The following is a 12,572-nucleotide window of genomic DNA, read 5'->3' on the forward strand; positions in this document are numbered from 1 at the left end:
GGCTGCCTGTTGTATAGTGTGGAAATCTCACTACCTACCTGTGTCTGTGTGGGTTTCCTCCGGGTACTCCAATTTCTTCCCACACTCCAAAGACATGCTGATCAGTTAATTGGCTCCTGTCTAAATTGGCCCTAGTATGCGTGAATAGATTGTAAGCTCCTTGAGGGCAGGAACTTACGTGAATGTAAAATGTATACATATATGTAAAGCGCTGCGTAAATTGATGGCACTATATAAGTACCTGTTATAAAAATGAAACAAATAAAAGACAATGAATACAGTGGAGTTTCTGATCAATGACTGAATCTGATAGAATGCAGTCACTGATGGCTATTCATTTTCTATCTAGCTCAGTTGATTTTTAAATTGACTTTTGTTGAGCCAGGTGATGCTTTCAGGGCTACCCATAGCTCAAATTTTGGCTAATGCAGCAGAATTCGGATGAAATTTGTGCTGTCTATGGCCAGCTTTAGAGGTACAGTAGGCTGATATGTGTAAATATACCAGTGATAACTATCCCAAATGGCAATCCCTTTTAAAGCATTGAAAATGTACCTACCTTATCCATGTTACAGTTTCCAGCTATTGATTTCCTGTAAATTCAATTAAAATTTCTTTTCTCTACACCAAGGTAGCTGACCACTGTTATGCAGTCAGTAATACATAGAACTGTCATCCTTCTTCCTGTTGTAGACTACACTTTTTCAATAGCCTATTAAATACCTATCTTTCTACCCCTCATCAGACTCCTCATGAATACTAATATGCTAACGGATATACAGTATCAGTATCATGTCACACCACATCCTCAAATGCATTCTATTCAAAACTGAACTCATAATATTTTCTTCCCCCGTGCCCCCTTCCCCAATGTTGCTGTTGCGATCACTGGAACAACTATCAGTCTGTTCCAGAATGCCAGGATATTAGTGTAATTCTGGACTCTGAACTTTCCTTTTAGCCCCACATCTATTTGCTGTCTAAATCTGCCTCAGCCTCCTTAATATCTACAAAATGTGCCCCTTCTTAACCAATGACACCACAAAGCTTCTAATTTACTCTCTGGTTATCTCTTTTCTCAACTATTGCAGCTCCCTCTTCATTGAATTACTTCTACATAGGCTACACCCCCCCCTTCAGTCCATCTTGAATGTAGCCACCAGACTAATCCAATTTACCAACTGTTCAGTGTCTGCTACCCCTCTCTTCCAATCTCTCCATTGGCTTCCACTGATCCAATTAATACAATTCAAAATACTAACAACAACCTACAAAGCCCTTCACAACTGTAACCCCACCTATATCACTAACCTGGTCTCAAATTACCAACCAAACTGTTCTCTTCGGTCCTCATAAGATCTCCTGCTCTCTAGCTAGCTTGCCACCCCTCCCATGCTTGTCTCTAGGACTTCTCCAGAGCCTCTCCTATCCTCTGGAACACATAACCCCAATCTGTCTGACTGTCGTCTACTCTATCCCTGAAAACCCATTTTTTATGAGAGGCCTATCCTGCCTCTAACTACTAAACTGAACTATTACATTTTCTATCAGCTTATCCCCACAGTTATTACTTTTTCTATCAGTTGACCTTTCTTTTTAGATTGTAAGCTCTAACTAGCAGGGCCCTCTGATTCCTCCTGTACTGAATTGTACAGTCTGCCTTCATTTCGTAAAGCACTTCACAAACTGCTGGCACTATATAAATCCTGTATAACAATAATAATAATACAGTATATAACTAAACGATGTGCTAAATCTATATAAAATTTACATTCTATAATAAAAAAAAATGATATTTGTGTTCAGAGTTCTGGTGTTGCTATTTTATGGCAACTGAATGTACTGTCAAAATTTAGCTGTCTGTCCAATTTTGTGAATGCCTGTGAAAATAAATTCCCTGACAAGCTTCAGTGAAAAATGAAGGTCCAAGTACAATTGGACATTCTGATCATTATCTATCCACAACTTCCAAAGTTAGCCCTGTAAATTTGAAAGTCTCTCAAGTTATGAAGTCCATCAGATTCTGTGGTAGAGAGACAGATATGCATGGATTTTGCACTATAGACCTATAGTCCTCTGACTAGCCATGTCCCAAGCACTTCTCTAACATCCAGCTAGAGAGTTAGGCTGGCTATAGATTATGCAAACTTCTTTCCCTCAACCATGGGTTGAAGGAAAGAAACTTGCTTGATTCCCACAGTCAGAGTTGATGGGGAAATCCCTCCAGCTGCGCTATTGTATTCTGATAGCAGGAGGTTTCCAAGCCATCTGAATACAATGATTACTGCTGGCGGCAGTAATCGCACAAGAAAAAAAAACAACAGACTGGTTGTACTGATATTGATTGATAGATTGAATTCAGTACTGTCTATAGATGGATCAAAATTTGTCCGGTTCCTGCTGAACTTAGCAAATTTTGATCTGTTTATGGCCAGCTTTAGAGTTATCAATTAGTCAGAGAGACGACGAATAACTAGATTAGTTGAGCCAAGTATCCCACAGCCCTGATGTGAACATTGAAAGCAATGTTTGGTCCTTTCCTGGCCTTTAATCTCCATTGTTTCCATCTGCCAGAGGAGTGTTATGAATTAGGTGTTTAACACCACATATTTATAACAGGAGTAAGGCCTCATTCATAAGGGGCGTATCAATTTGTACCCCATGCAAAAGCCACATTCACCCGCATGGGAATTCATGTTCATGGGTGTTCCATGCATCCCTATGCAGGCAGTCCCATTGAAGTCGATTGGGATTGCTGCTCCCAATTTGACATCCTTTCGGGTGCATAGTTCTGAACTCAGACAGTGTGTGTTCAGGGCTGTGTACCTGCCCCTGAACAGCTGTCAAATTAGCAGCAGCGGCTGTGTCCATGCAGCTGCTGCTTCCCAAAAGACATCAAATGGACTGCCTGCATGGGGATGCACAGAGCACCTATGCACCTTGTACGGGTAAACACAGCCATCACACAGGGTACACATTGATACGCCGCAAATAAATGTGGTCTAAACATGAAGGTTACTTCACTCTCTCAGCTAGAAATTTTGTAGCAAAATTCCTGCATAAAATGTTCTATTCATTTGGAGGAAAATATCTTTAGCAACAACTTAATGTATCTTGAAAAAATTTACAAGAAGCGTGGTGGCTTTTTTCTCAACCTAGTGACCAAGAGAGATTTACTTATTGAGTTCTGCTCAGCTGGTCTCTGCTATGATGTTCAAACTTATTCAAATAAAGCTTGAGTCCTCGAGGAAAAACACAATATACTGCCTGAACTCAATGTCTGACTTTTTGTTCCTTTAGAGCAGGGTTCTCCAAACTATGGCCCTCCAGCTGTTGAAGTACTACAAGTCCCATCATGTCTTGCCTGTGGTTGTCAGAGTCTTGCAAGGCTTTCTGGAGGGCCATAGTTTGAAGACCCCTGCTTTAGAGGCACAGTATTACAAAAAGAGCGTATCAGCATAAGAAAGCTTGGTTCTTTCATGGCTGTGTATATTCTTGACATATATTCTTGTAGTACTGCTTTTCACTTCATCATTGCAATGGTAACATGCAATATACAGTGTATTTATAGTCAGTATACATTATATATGAAGGGTTGCATCTAAGTAATGCCTCAGCTCCCTAGGACCCCCAAATTCCAGGTCTAATATGCAAATCTCAATTTTCTCAGAGAGTTGGCCTTCCCCCCACCCACAGCTTCATATTGTAGACTGGCATTAACCATCAATTTGAACCAATAGGGAGTTATGAGAGGCAAAAGGAGATGTGCCAACTCTTTTATTTGTTTGAGAGAAAGTTGAAAATTGCATATCAAAGCATCCCAAATTACAGGAATCCAAGGGTGCTGAAGACAGCATGTAAAACTATGTGCTTTGCACATCTTACTTTACAATCAGATAAAAGTTGTACTAAAGCAGCGCAATTGCCCAACAAATTATTATTATTATTATTATACAGTATTTATATAGCGCCAAAGGGTATGCTCAGCGCTGTACAGTAGCAGGGGGACATAACATGAGACAAGACAGTAACAATACAATACACGAGGGGTTCGAGGGTCCTGCTCTTTCAAGCTTACAATCTAGGAGAAATCCTGTGATCATGTGACCTATACTTTGGCATAGATCATATATCCTATGCTGATGAGTCTCTTGTAGAATTTGTAGCTGCTGGTCCATCTTTATGCTGCTTGGAGCCATCATGAAGCTTTCTGAGATGATGACACCACCATACACTGCATGCAAGAGGGAACATCTGTGCAGCAGGAGAGGAGCAAGATGATATTACATTGGAAATAATGTAACAATATTAAAGGTTAATAGCAGCCATAATGTGAAAAACACTAAAAAATCATTACAAGGGACCAGGTGCGGACTGACAACTCATGGGGCCCCCGGGCAATAGGGGATCATGGGGCCCCTGAGTCCTCTCCCAAACCCAAAAAAGCCTATGAAAAAGCCAATGAAAGGTACCAGGGGCATCTCATGGGGCCCCCTACTGAGCCCGGGCCCTTGGGCAGAGCCCGAGAGCTCAAATGGTCAGTCCGCCCCTGCAAGGGACACAACTTACAGTCAGCATGATTGTTCTGATGTCTCTTTTAGTTTAAATTTTCCTTCACTGATGCTGATTACAGACACACACAATCTTCCAGGTTAATCCAGGGGTTAACCCAACTAAGGGGCTGCCAAAAGTACTCATCAGGAGAGCATGACTATAGTAGCCCTTTCCGCCCAGCTCCTTCATTCACAGAAGCCATACAACAGCCACTATGAATGAAACATGATTTATGAGTGGAGGATGGGCAGATGATTGATAGGTCTGCAGCCTCCATTCATAATTCCTGTTTCCATTCAGAACGGCTTCTATAAATGGAGGGGGAAAGGGTGAGCACAACCTCTTGACTGTAAGTTACTGTATCTCTCTTGTGCTTATTTTTCTGTTTTTTATTTAGACTACACTTAGGCTTTAATGGTTTAACAGATATTTTTGGTATGTCCCATTTAAGATAAGTAGATTTTTATTTTGTTATCCCCAGATACCCCCGCTAAGGAATATGGATAATATAACGTCAACCACACCCTATCCCTTTATTATAAACATATGTATTAGGAATCCAACATATAGAACCTCTGGCCATTTGCTACATACAGAAGCTGTGATGTATGATCAATGTCCATCTGCATTAGCTGTAAAATAGCAAGTATTACCTTATGTCATGACTAATCGTTTTCTGTAAGAATGCTGCACAGATTATCCAGCTTCTCCCACATGCAGTACACATGTCCACATTCAGTACCAGCTATGCTCCAACAACAGCCAGAAGCCACAAGTGAAACATGCCTGACATTATTATTATTTCCTATACAGGATTTCTAAAGCTCCAACAGTCTGCGCAGCGCTTTACAACATGAGGGCAAACAGTACGGTTCAAATACAATCAGAGGGCCCTGCTCATTGGAGCTTACAATCTAATCTGACATTTTGTATCAGACAAAGACTGTAAAGCTGGAGAATAAGAAAGGTTGACACGACATATTTTTATAGAGAGATTTTAGTCACCTTTGTGAATGCTTGATACTGGAGCACTGGGATATTAGGTTGTCAGAGGGTTGGAAGCACCACCACTGATGTTCTGAGCAGCTGCTGTTCTACCAATCTTTTATTGAATGACCTAGGTTTAAAAAGCACTAGGCATCATATGCACCTCCTGTTTTTTATAGAAACAACTTGTTTTTATCTTTTTTTGTTGCATCTTACTGCTGCTGATATTCTGCCACCTCTTTGCAGCCATCTTCTGTCTACATGCATGGACATTTTTCATGGGTGGGTTTCCTGATGATAACAACAGTGGACCATGCCTGTGTAATGTGTGTTAAAATGGCCACATGTAGCCTCTATCAGAAGCACAGTGTGGCAATGTAGAGACATAATTGTGAAACACAGAGTTGTCGCCCTATAACCAGAGGTTCCTGAATGAGGAGTTTCTTGGAAGGATCATCAAGTATTATGTTAATTAAATTATTTTTGGGAAAACAGGAAATTCTCTGATGTTTGGGACTTTTAAAGGTGCCAGTTTGAAAACATAGAACAATATCATCTAAAATGTCAATCAATTAATTCACAGTATTTTAAAATCATTTTGTGAAAAAAATTATCAAATACATACATAGTCAGTCTTCTCAAGGCCATTTTGATGCTCTATGTGATTAAAAGTCAATGCATCACCAATTAAACAAATTATTTCCTTCACCTTTGCCTTTAATGAACCACACCCTTGGACCATACACATTTTTCATAAACCAGATACTTCATTTCCACTGGTACCACTATTTGCTTGTATGCACATCATGTGGTATGTTCCTGGTGATTACAACGCATTTCCTGGATTTCCAGGGCCCACTTCATCAGGTATCTTTGAAGACTTTATATACAGGTGAAACTCGAAAAATTAGAATATCGTGCAAAAGTTCATTTATTTCAGTAATGCAACTTAAAAGGTGAAACTAATATATGAGATAGACTCATTACATGCAAAGCAAGATAATTCAAGCCGTGATTTGTCATAATTGTGATGAATATGGCTTACAGCTCATGAAAACCCCAAATCCACAATCTCAGAAAATTAGAATATTACATGCAATCAATAAAACAGGGATTGTACATAGAACAATATCGCACCTCTGAAAAGTATAAGCATGCATATGTACTCAGTACTTGGTTTGGGCCCCTTTTGCAGCAATTACTGCCTCAATGCGGCGTGGCATGGAAGCTATCAGCCTGTGGCACTGCTGAGGTGTTATGGAAGACCAGGATGCTTCAATAGCGGCCTTCAGCTCTTCTGCATTGTTCGATCTCATGTCTCATCTTTCTCTTGGCAATGCCCCATAGATTCTCTATGGGGTTCAGGTCAGGCGAGTTTGCTGGCCAATCAAGCACAGTAATCCCATGGTCATTGAACCAGGTTTTGGTGCTTTTGGCAGTGTGGGCAGGTGCCAAGTCCTGCTGGAAAAGAAGTCAGCATCCCCATAAAGCTCGTCTGCGGAAGGAAGCATGAAGTGCTCCAAAATCTCCTGGTAGACGGCTGCATTAACCCTGGACTTAATGAAGCACAGTGGACCAACACCAGCAGATGACATGGCTCCCAAAATCAACACAGACTGCAGTGTGTGCCTCTACATTCTTCCTCCATACTCTGGGTCCTTGGTTTCCAAATGAGATGCAAAAGTTGCTCTCATCAGAAAAGAGGACTTTGGACCACTGAGCAACAGACCAGGTCTGTTTTTCTTCAGCTCAGGTAAGACGCTTCTGACGTTGTTTGTGTTTCAGGAGCGGCTTGGCAAGAGGAATACAACATTTGAAGCCCATGTCCAGGATCTGTCTGTGTGTGGTGGCTCTTGATGCACTGACTCCAGCCTCAGTCCACTCCTTGTGAAAGTCCCCAACACTTTTGAATGGCCTTTTCCTGACAATCCTCTCCAGGCTGTGGTCATCCCTGCTGCTTGTGCACCTTTTTCTTCCACACTTTTCCCTTCCACATAACTTTCTATTAATGTGCTTTGATACAGCAGTTTGAGAACATCCAACCTCTTTTGCAATTACCTTTTGAGGCTTTACCTCCTTATGGAGGGTGTCAATGATGGTTTTCTGCACAACTGTCAGGTCAGCAGTTTTTCCCATGATTGTGATTCCTACTGAACCAGACTGAGAGACCATTTAAAGGCTCAGGAACCCTTTGCAGGTGTTATGGCTCAATTAGCTGATTAGAGTGGGACACTTTGAGCCTAGAATATTGCACCTTTTCACAATTTTCTAATTTTCTGAGATTGTGGATTTGGGGTTTTCATGAGCTGTAAGCCATAATCATCACAATTATGACAAATCAGCTTGAACTATCTTGCTCTGCATGTAATGAGTCTATCTCATATATTAGTTTCACCTTTTAAGTTGCATTACTGAAATAAATGAACTTTTGCACGATATGCTAATTTTTTGAGTTTCAGCTGTATGTACTTTATGCATAATAACACAATTCAAATAAATACATACATTTAATGTGAACAGTTTACAAACTTCCTAAGCATACATACAGTATTATTGAAAGCACTGAGCGATGGATCACAGGTTGGAGACCTCCACCTCACCAAACTAACCCCCTGGAAGGAGAGCACATTTATGGGGTTCTAAACATTGAAAGCATCCACAATGAGGAAACCCAAAAAGATCAAGACAGTCTGTTGGTCCGTTAACCACATAATAGATATAGGAGGAGGGGTATATGTATTTTATAATTATTATAAAAATTTATTTTAAAGTACTGTAAATCAATTGATTAAAATTTTAGATGTTGTTTTACATTTTTTGAACTGGCACCTTACAAGTCCCAAAAATCAGAAAAGGTGCTATATAGTTATGAAAGTAAAACTATAACTATATATTCTCCAAATACCATGAACCAAATAAAACCAAAAAATAAAAAATAAATAAAAGCGATATGGTGCATTTCATCCAAGCTAAATTAGTATGTTGAAAAATAAATAATTGGACCAGTTATTGTTGTGGAATTCTTTTTGGAATATGCCAAGAACATTCTGAGTCACCAGTGAATGTTATTTTTTTACCTAGACCGCCTGAAAAGAAATCAGCTGGAATGAAGTTAAAATATACAAGTAAATTATGCTTAAAAAACTTTCTCACAACACAGGTATGGTACAACGCTACAATTGAGGCAACAAAAATGGCATGGAAAACCTAAAGTGTTGCACGTAATGACTGTTTTCATAGCCACAACTCAGGAATGTATGCATAACATGTATGCAATTAATCAAACCACTTGAGTTCCCCTTGGCATTCCATTTATCCCTTTAGAAAGGGAACCCACACGTGCTGGAAGAAGACACACATGCAGTGCTCAGGTATCTACTTTAAGATATCTAAAGTAGATACCTGGGCACTGCATGTGTGTCTTCTTCCAGCACGTGTGGGTTCCCTTTCTGAAGGATTGGTGCCACAGTACCCACAAATTCTGCACTACATTCCCATAAACAAAACCAGCACACTTTACAGAAGTTAAAGTACGGTATGTCTAAAGATAAACTTTTCTTTTTAATTTTGAATAAAGTGGGAAAGTGTTAGAATGCCTATCAATTTTTCAGTGTTTTTGTGTTCTGCTAGAGAGATTTCCTTTCACTTTCTGTCATGGGAGACATCTCTCTAAAATGAATTAAAAATTCAATTTTATTTGTTACTGGAAAAGGTGTCCCGTTGGAAAAATTTGTCCTCACTGTTCCAATGACAACTGTATAATTTTGGATTTTCCCATCACTTTGTGTCTTGGTGACAATAGTCACCAGGAGAAATAAAAGAATAAATCTCTTCAAGAGGAAAATAATTGCTCTAAAACTCTCACAGGAGATGTAAACTGTTCACAAAACAATTATTCAAAACTAAAAAAAAAAGTTTTGGGTTTAAATACACTTTAACAGTGAAAAGTGGGTATTTATTTTAAAAATTTAGTTGAAAGGTATACCTTTAACCAATGAAAATCCTGTTTTCAAACCACAGGTCCTACATTATTCCAGTGCAGAGCAATGCAAAATCAATAATTCTCCAAGCAGTTCTCTGTGGTCAGCCATCCAGAAAGTATATATACAGTGGGGATTGAAAGTTTGGGCACCCCAGCTAAAAATTTGTATTAATGTGCATAAAGAAGCCAAGGAAAGATGGAAAAATCTCCAAAAGGCATCAAATTACAGATTAGACATTCTTATAATATGTCAACAAAAGTTAGATTTTATTTCCATCATTTACACTTTCAAAATAACAGAAAACAAAAAAATGGCGTCTGCAAAAGTTTGGGCACCCTGCAGCGTTAATATCTTGTACTGCCCCCTTTGGCAAGTATCACAGCTTGTAAACGCTTTTTGTAGCCAGCCAAGAGTCTTTCAATTCTTGTTTGAGGTATCTTTGCCCATTCTTCCTTACAAAAGTCTTCCAGTTCTTTGAGATTTCTGGGCTGTCTGTCACGCACTGCTCTTTTAAGGTCTAGCCATAGATTTTCAATTATGTTGAGGTCAGGAGATTGTGAAGGCCATGGCAAAACCTTCAGTTTACGCCTCTTGATGTAATTCCCCGTGGATTTCGAGGTGTGTTTAGGATCATTATCCATTTGTAGAAGCCATCCTCTCTTTAACTTCAGCTTTTTCACAGATGGCATCACGTTACCATCCAAAATTTGCTGAAATTTTATTGAATCCATTTTTCCTTCTACTCGTGAGATGTTCCCTGTGCCACTGGCTGCAACACAACCCCAAAGCATGATTGATCCAACCCCATGCTTAACAGTTGGACAGAGGTTCTTTTCATTAAATTCTGTGCCCCTTCTTCTCCAAACATACCTTTGCTCATTCTGGCCAAAAAGTTAAATTTTAACCTCATCGGTCCACAGAACTTGTTTCCAAAATGCATCAGGCTTGTCTATATGTTCATTTGCAAAGTTCAAACGATGATTTTTGTAGTGAGGACGTAGAAGAGGTTTTCTTCTGATGACTCTTCCATGAAGACCATATTTGTACAAGTATCTCTTTATAGTGGAATAGTGTACCACAACTCCAGTGTCTGCCAGATCTTTCTGGAGGGATCGTGCAGTCAAACGTGGGTTTTGAAGTGGTTTTCTCACAATCCTGCGAGCTGTTCTGTCTGATATTTTTCTTGGTCTTCCAGATGTTGCTTTAACGTCCACTGTTCCTGATGACTGTCATTTCTTAATTACATTCCAAACAGAGGATATTGACATCTGAAAACGCTTTGCTATCTTCTTATAACCTTCTCCAGCTTTGTGAGCGTCAACTATTTTCAGTTTCAGTTTTCTAGACAACTGCTTAGAAGAACCCATGGTGCTGATTGTTGGGGCAAGGTCAGATGAGTCTGGGCATTTAAAACCTTTGAGATTGACATCACCTCGTCTTCCCAGACGATGATTGAGAACAATCCATGACACTGGCAGGTCTCAGCTTTGCAAAGGGGGCAGTGCATGCTATAAATTCTGCAGGGTGCCCAAACGTTTGCAGACACCATTTTTTTGTTTTCTGTTATTTTGAAAGTGTAAATGATGGAAATAAAATCTAACTTTTGTTGACATAATATAAGAATGTCTAATCTGTAATTTGATGCCTTTTGGAGATTTTTCCATCTTTCCTTGGCTTCTTTATGCACATTAAAACAAATTTTTAGCTGGGGTGCCCAAACTTTCGATCCCCACTGTAAACCCTAAAAATGAACCCCTTTATTTGCTCTCCCTTGGTATGTTGAATATACCTTTAAATCAATTTTGTAACGTCTGTTTGATAAGTGAAAAAATGCCTGTGCTCTCTGCTTGTGTTGACTGGTATTGGTTAGCATTGTTCCCAGTTATTTTTGTGAACTATGAATGAGGAGAGGGGGAGGTGTTCTGTAGTCCTAAAACACTTCCTGCCATAGGGTAGCAATGCTCCATAGGTAGAGTATGGGAGTGGCAGTGGTGGGCTGTGCATTTCACAACTTGGCCTTCAGTGATGTCCTACCTGAATTAATCCAGCAATGTTTGGCTGTAATTTTAAAAATCCAGCACAGAAAAAATGGGGACATGGAGAAATTGGGGCCTGGATTGCCTATAAATCAGCAAAATTGCTTAACAACTTGTGGACCAGCGACGTACCCATACGTTGCTGGACTTCAAATGGTTATACTAGAGTGATGCCTGTAGCTGTCGGCATCACCCTGGTGCCATTTTTTAGAGCTAGCAGTCGGCTGTCTTGTAAAAGCAATCAGAGCGGTTAACTAGCCACTCGATTGATTTTACAAGCAGCAGGAGGGGATGCCCCTCTCTTCCTACCGCCTTCCTACCGCCTGCTGTCCCACCAGGAGACACAAGTGACCAGCCGGCGATTCCGCTGGCTGGACAGCCCAACAAAACCAGGATCGGCTTTGATCAGCTCTCCCTTCTAGAAAGCCAGAAGCAATGACCTGACATCACTTTTGGTTTACTTGGAAACAATCGGAGCCATTTTTTAAAAAATGAAGGCATTCAAAAGCATTGACCTTGGTGTTTTGAATGCTTTTAAGTGTAGTGGAGGGATTTTGGGTCTTATAGACCCCAGATCCCTCCCATAAAGAGTACCTGTCATGTGCCTATTCCTGTCATAAGGAATGTTAACATTTAAAATTGTTTAAAAAAATATGGATAGCAAAATTTAAGTTATTTGTCGCCGTTGCACGGGTGTGCGCAATTTTAAATGCGTGACATGCTTGGTATCTATTTACTTGGCATAACATTAGCTTTTATATTTTACAAAAAAATTGAGTTATGTATTGTTTGTTTTTTTTTTTTTGCATTAAAATTCAAAAAGTGTATTTTTAAAAAAAAAATGCGTTTGAAAAACTGCTGCACAAATACCACGTGACATAAAAAATTGCAAAGCCCACCATTTTATTCTCTAGGGCCTCTGCTGTAAAAAAAAATATAATGTTTCGGAGTTCTAACTAATTTCCCAAAAAAAAAAAAAGATTTTTACATGTAAACAAAAGTGGTGGTATTA

The sequence above is a fragment of the Staurois parvus genome, unplaced genomic scaffold (assembly GCF_062004578.1).
Source record: "Staurois parvus isolate SC_StPar_1 unplaced genomic scaffold, SC_StPar_1.0 ptg000098l, whole genome shotgun sequence".
In the NCBI taxonomy this organism is placed as follows: Eukaryota; Metazoa; Chordata; class Amphibia; order Anura; family Ranidae; genus Staurois; species Staurois parvus.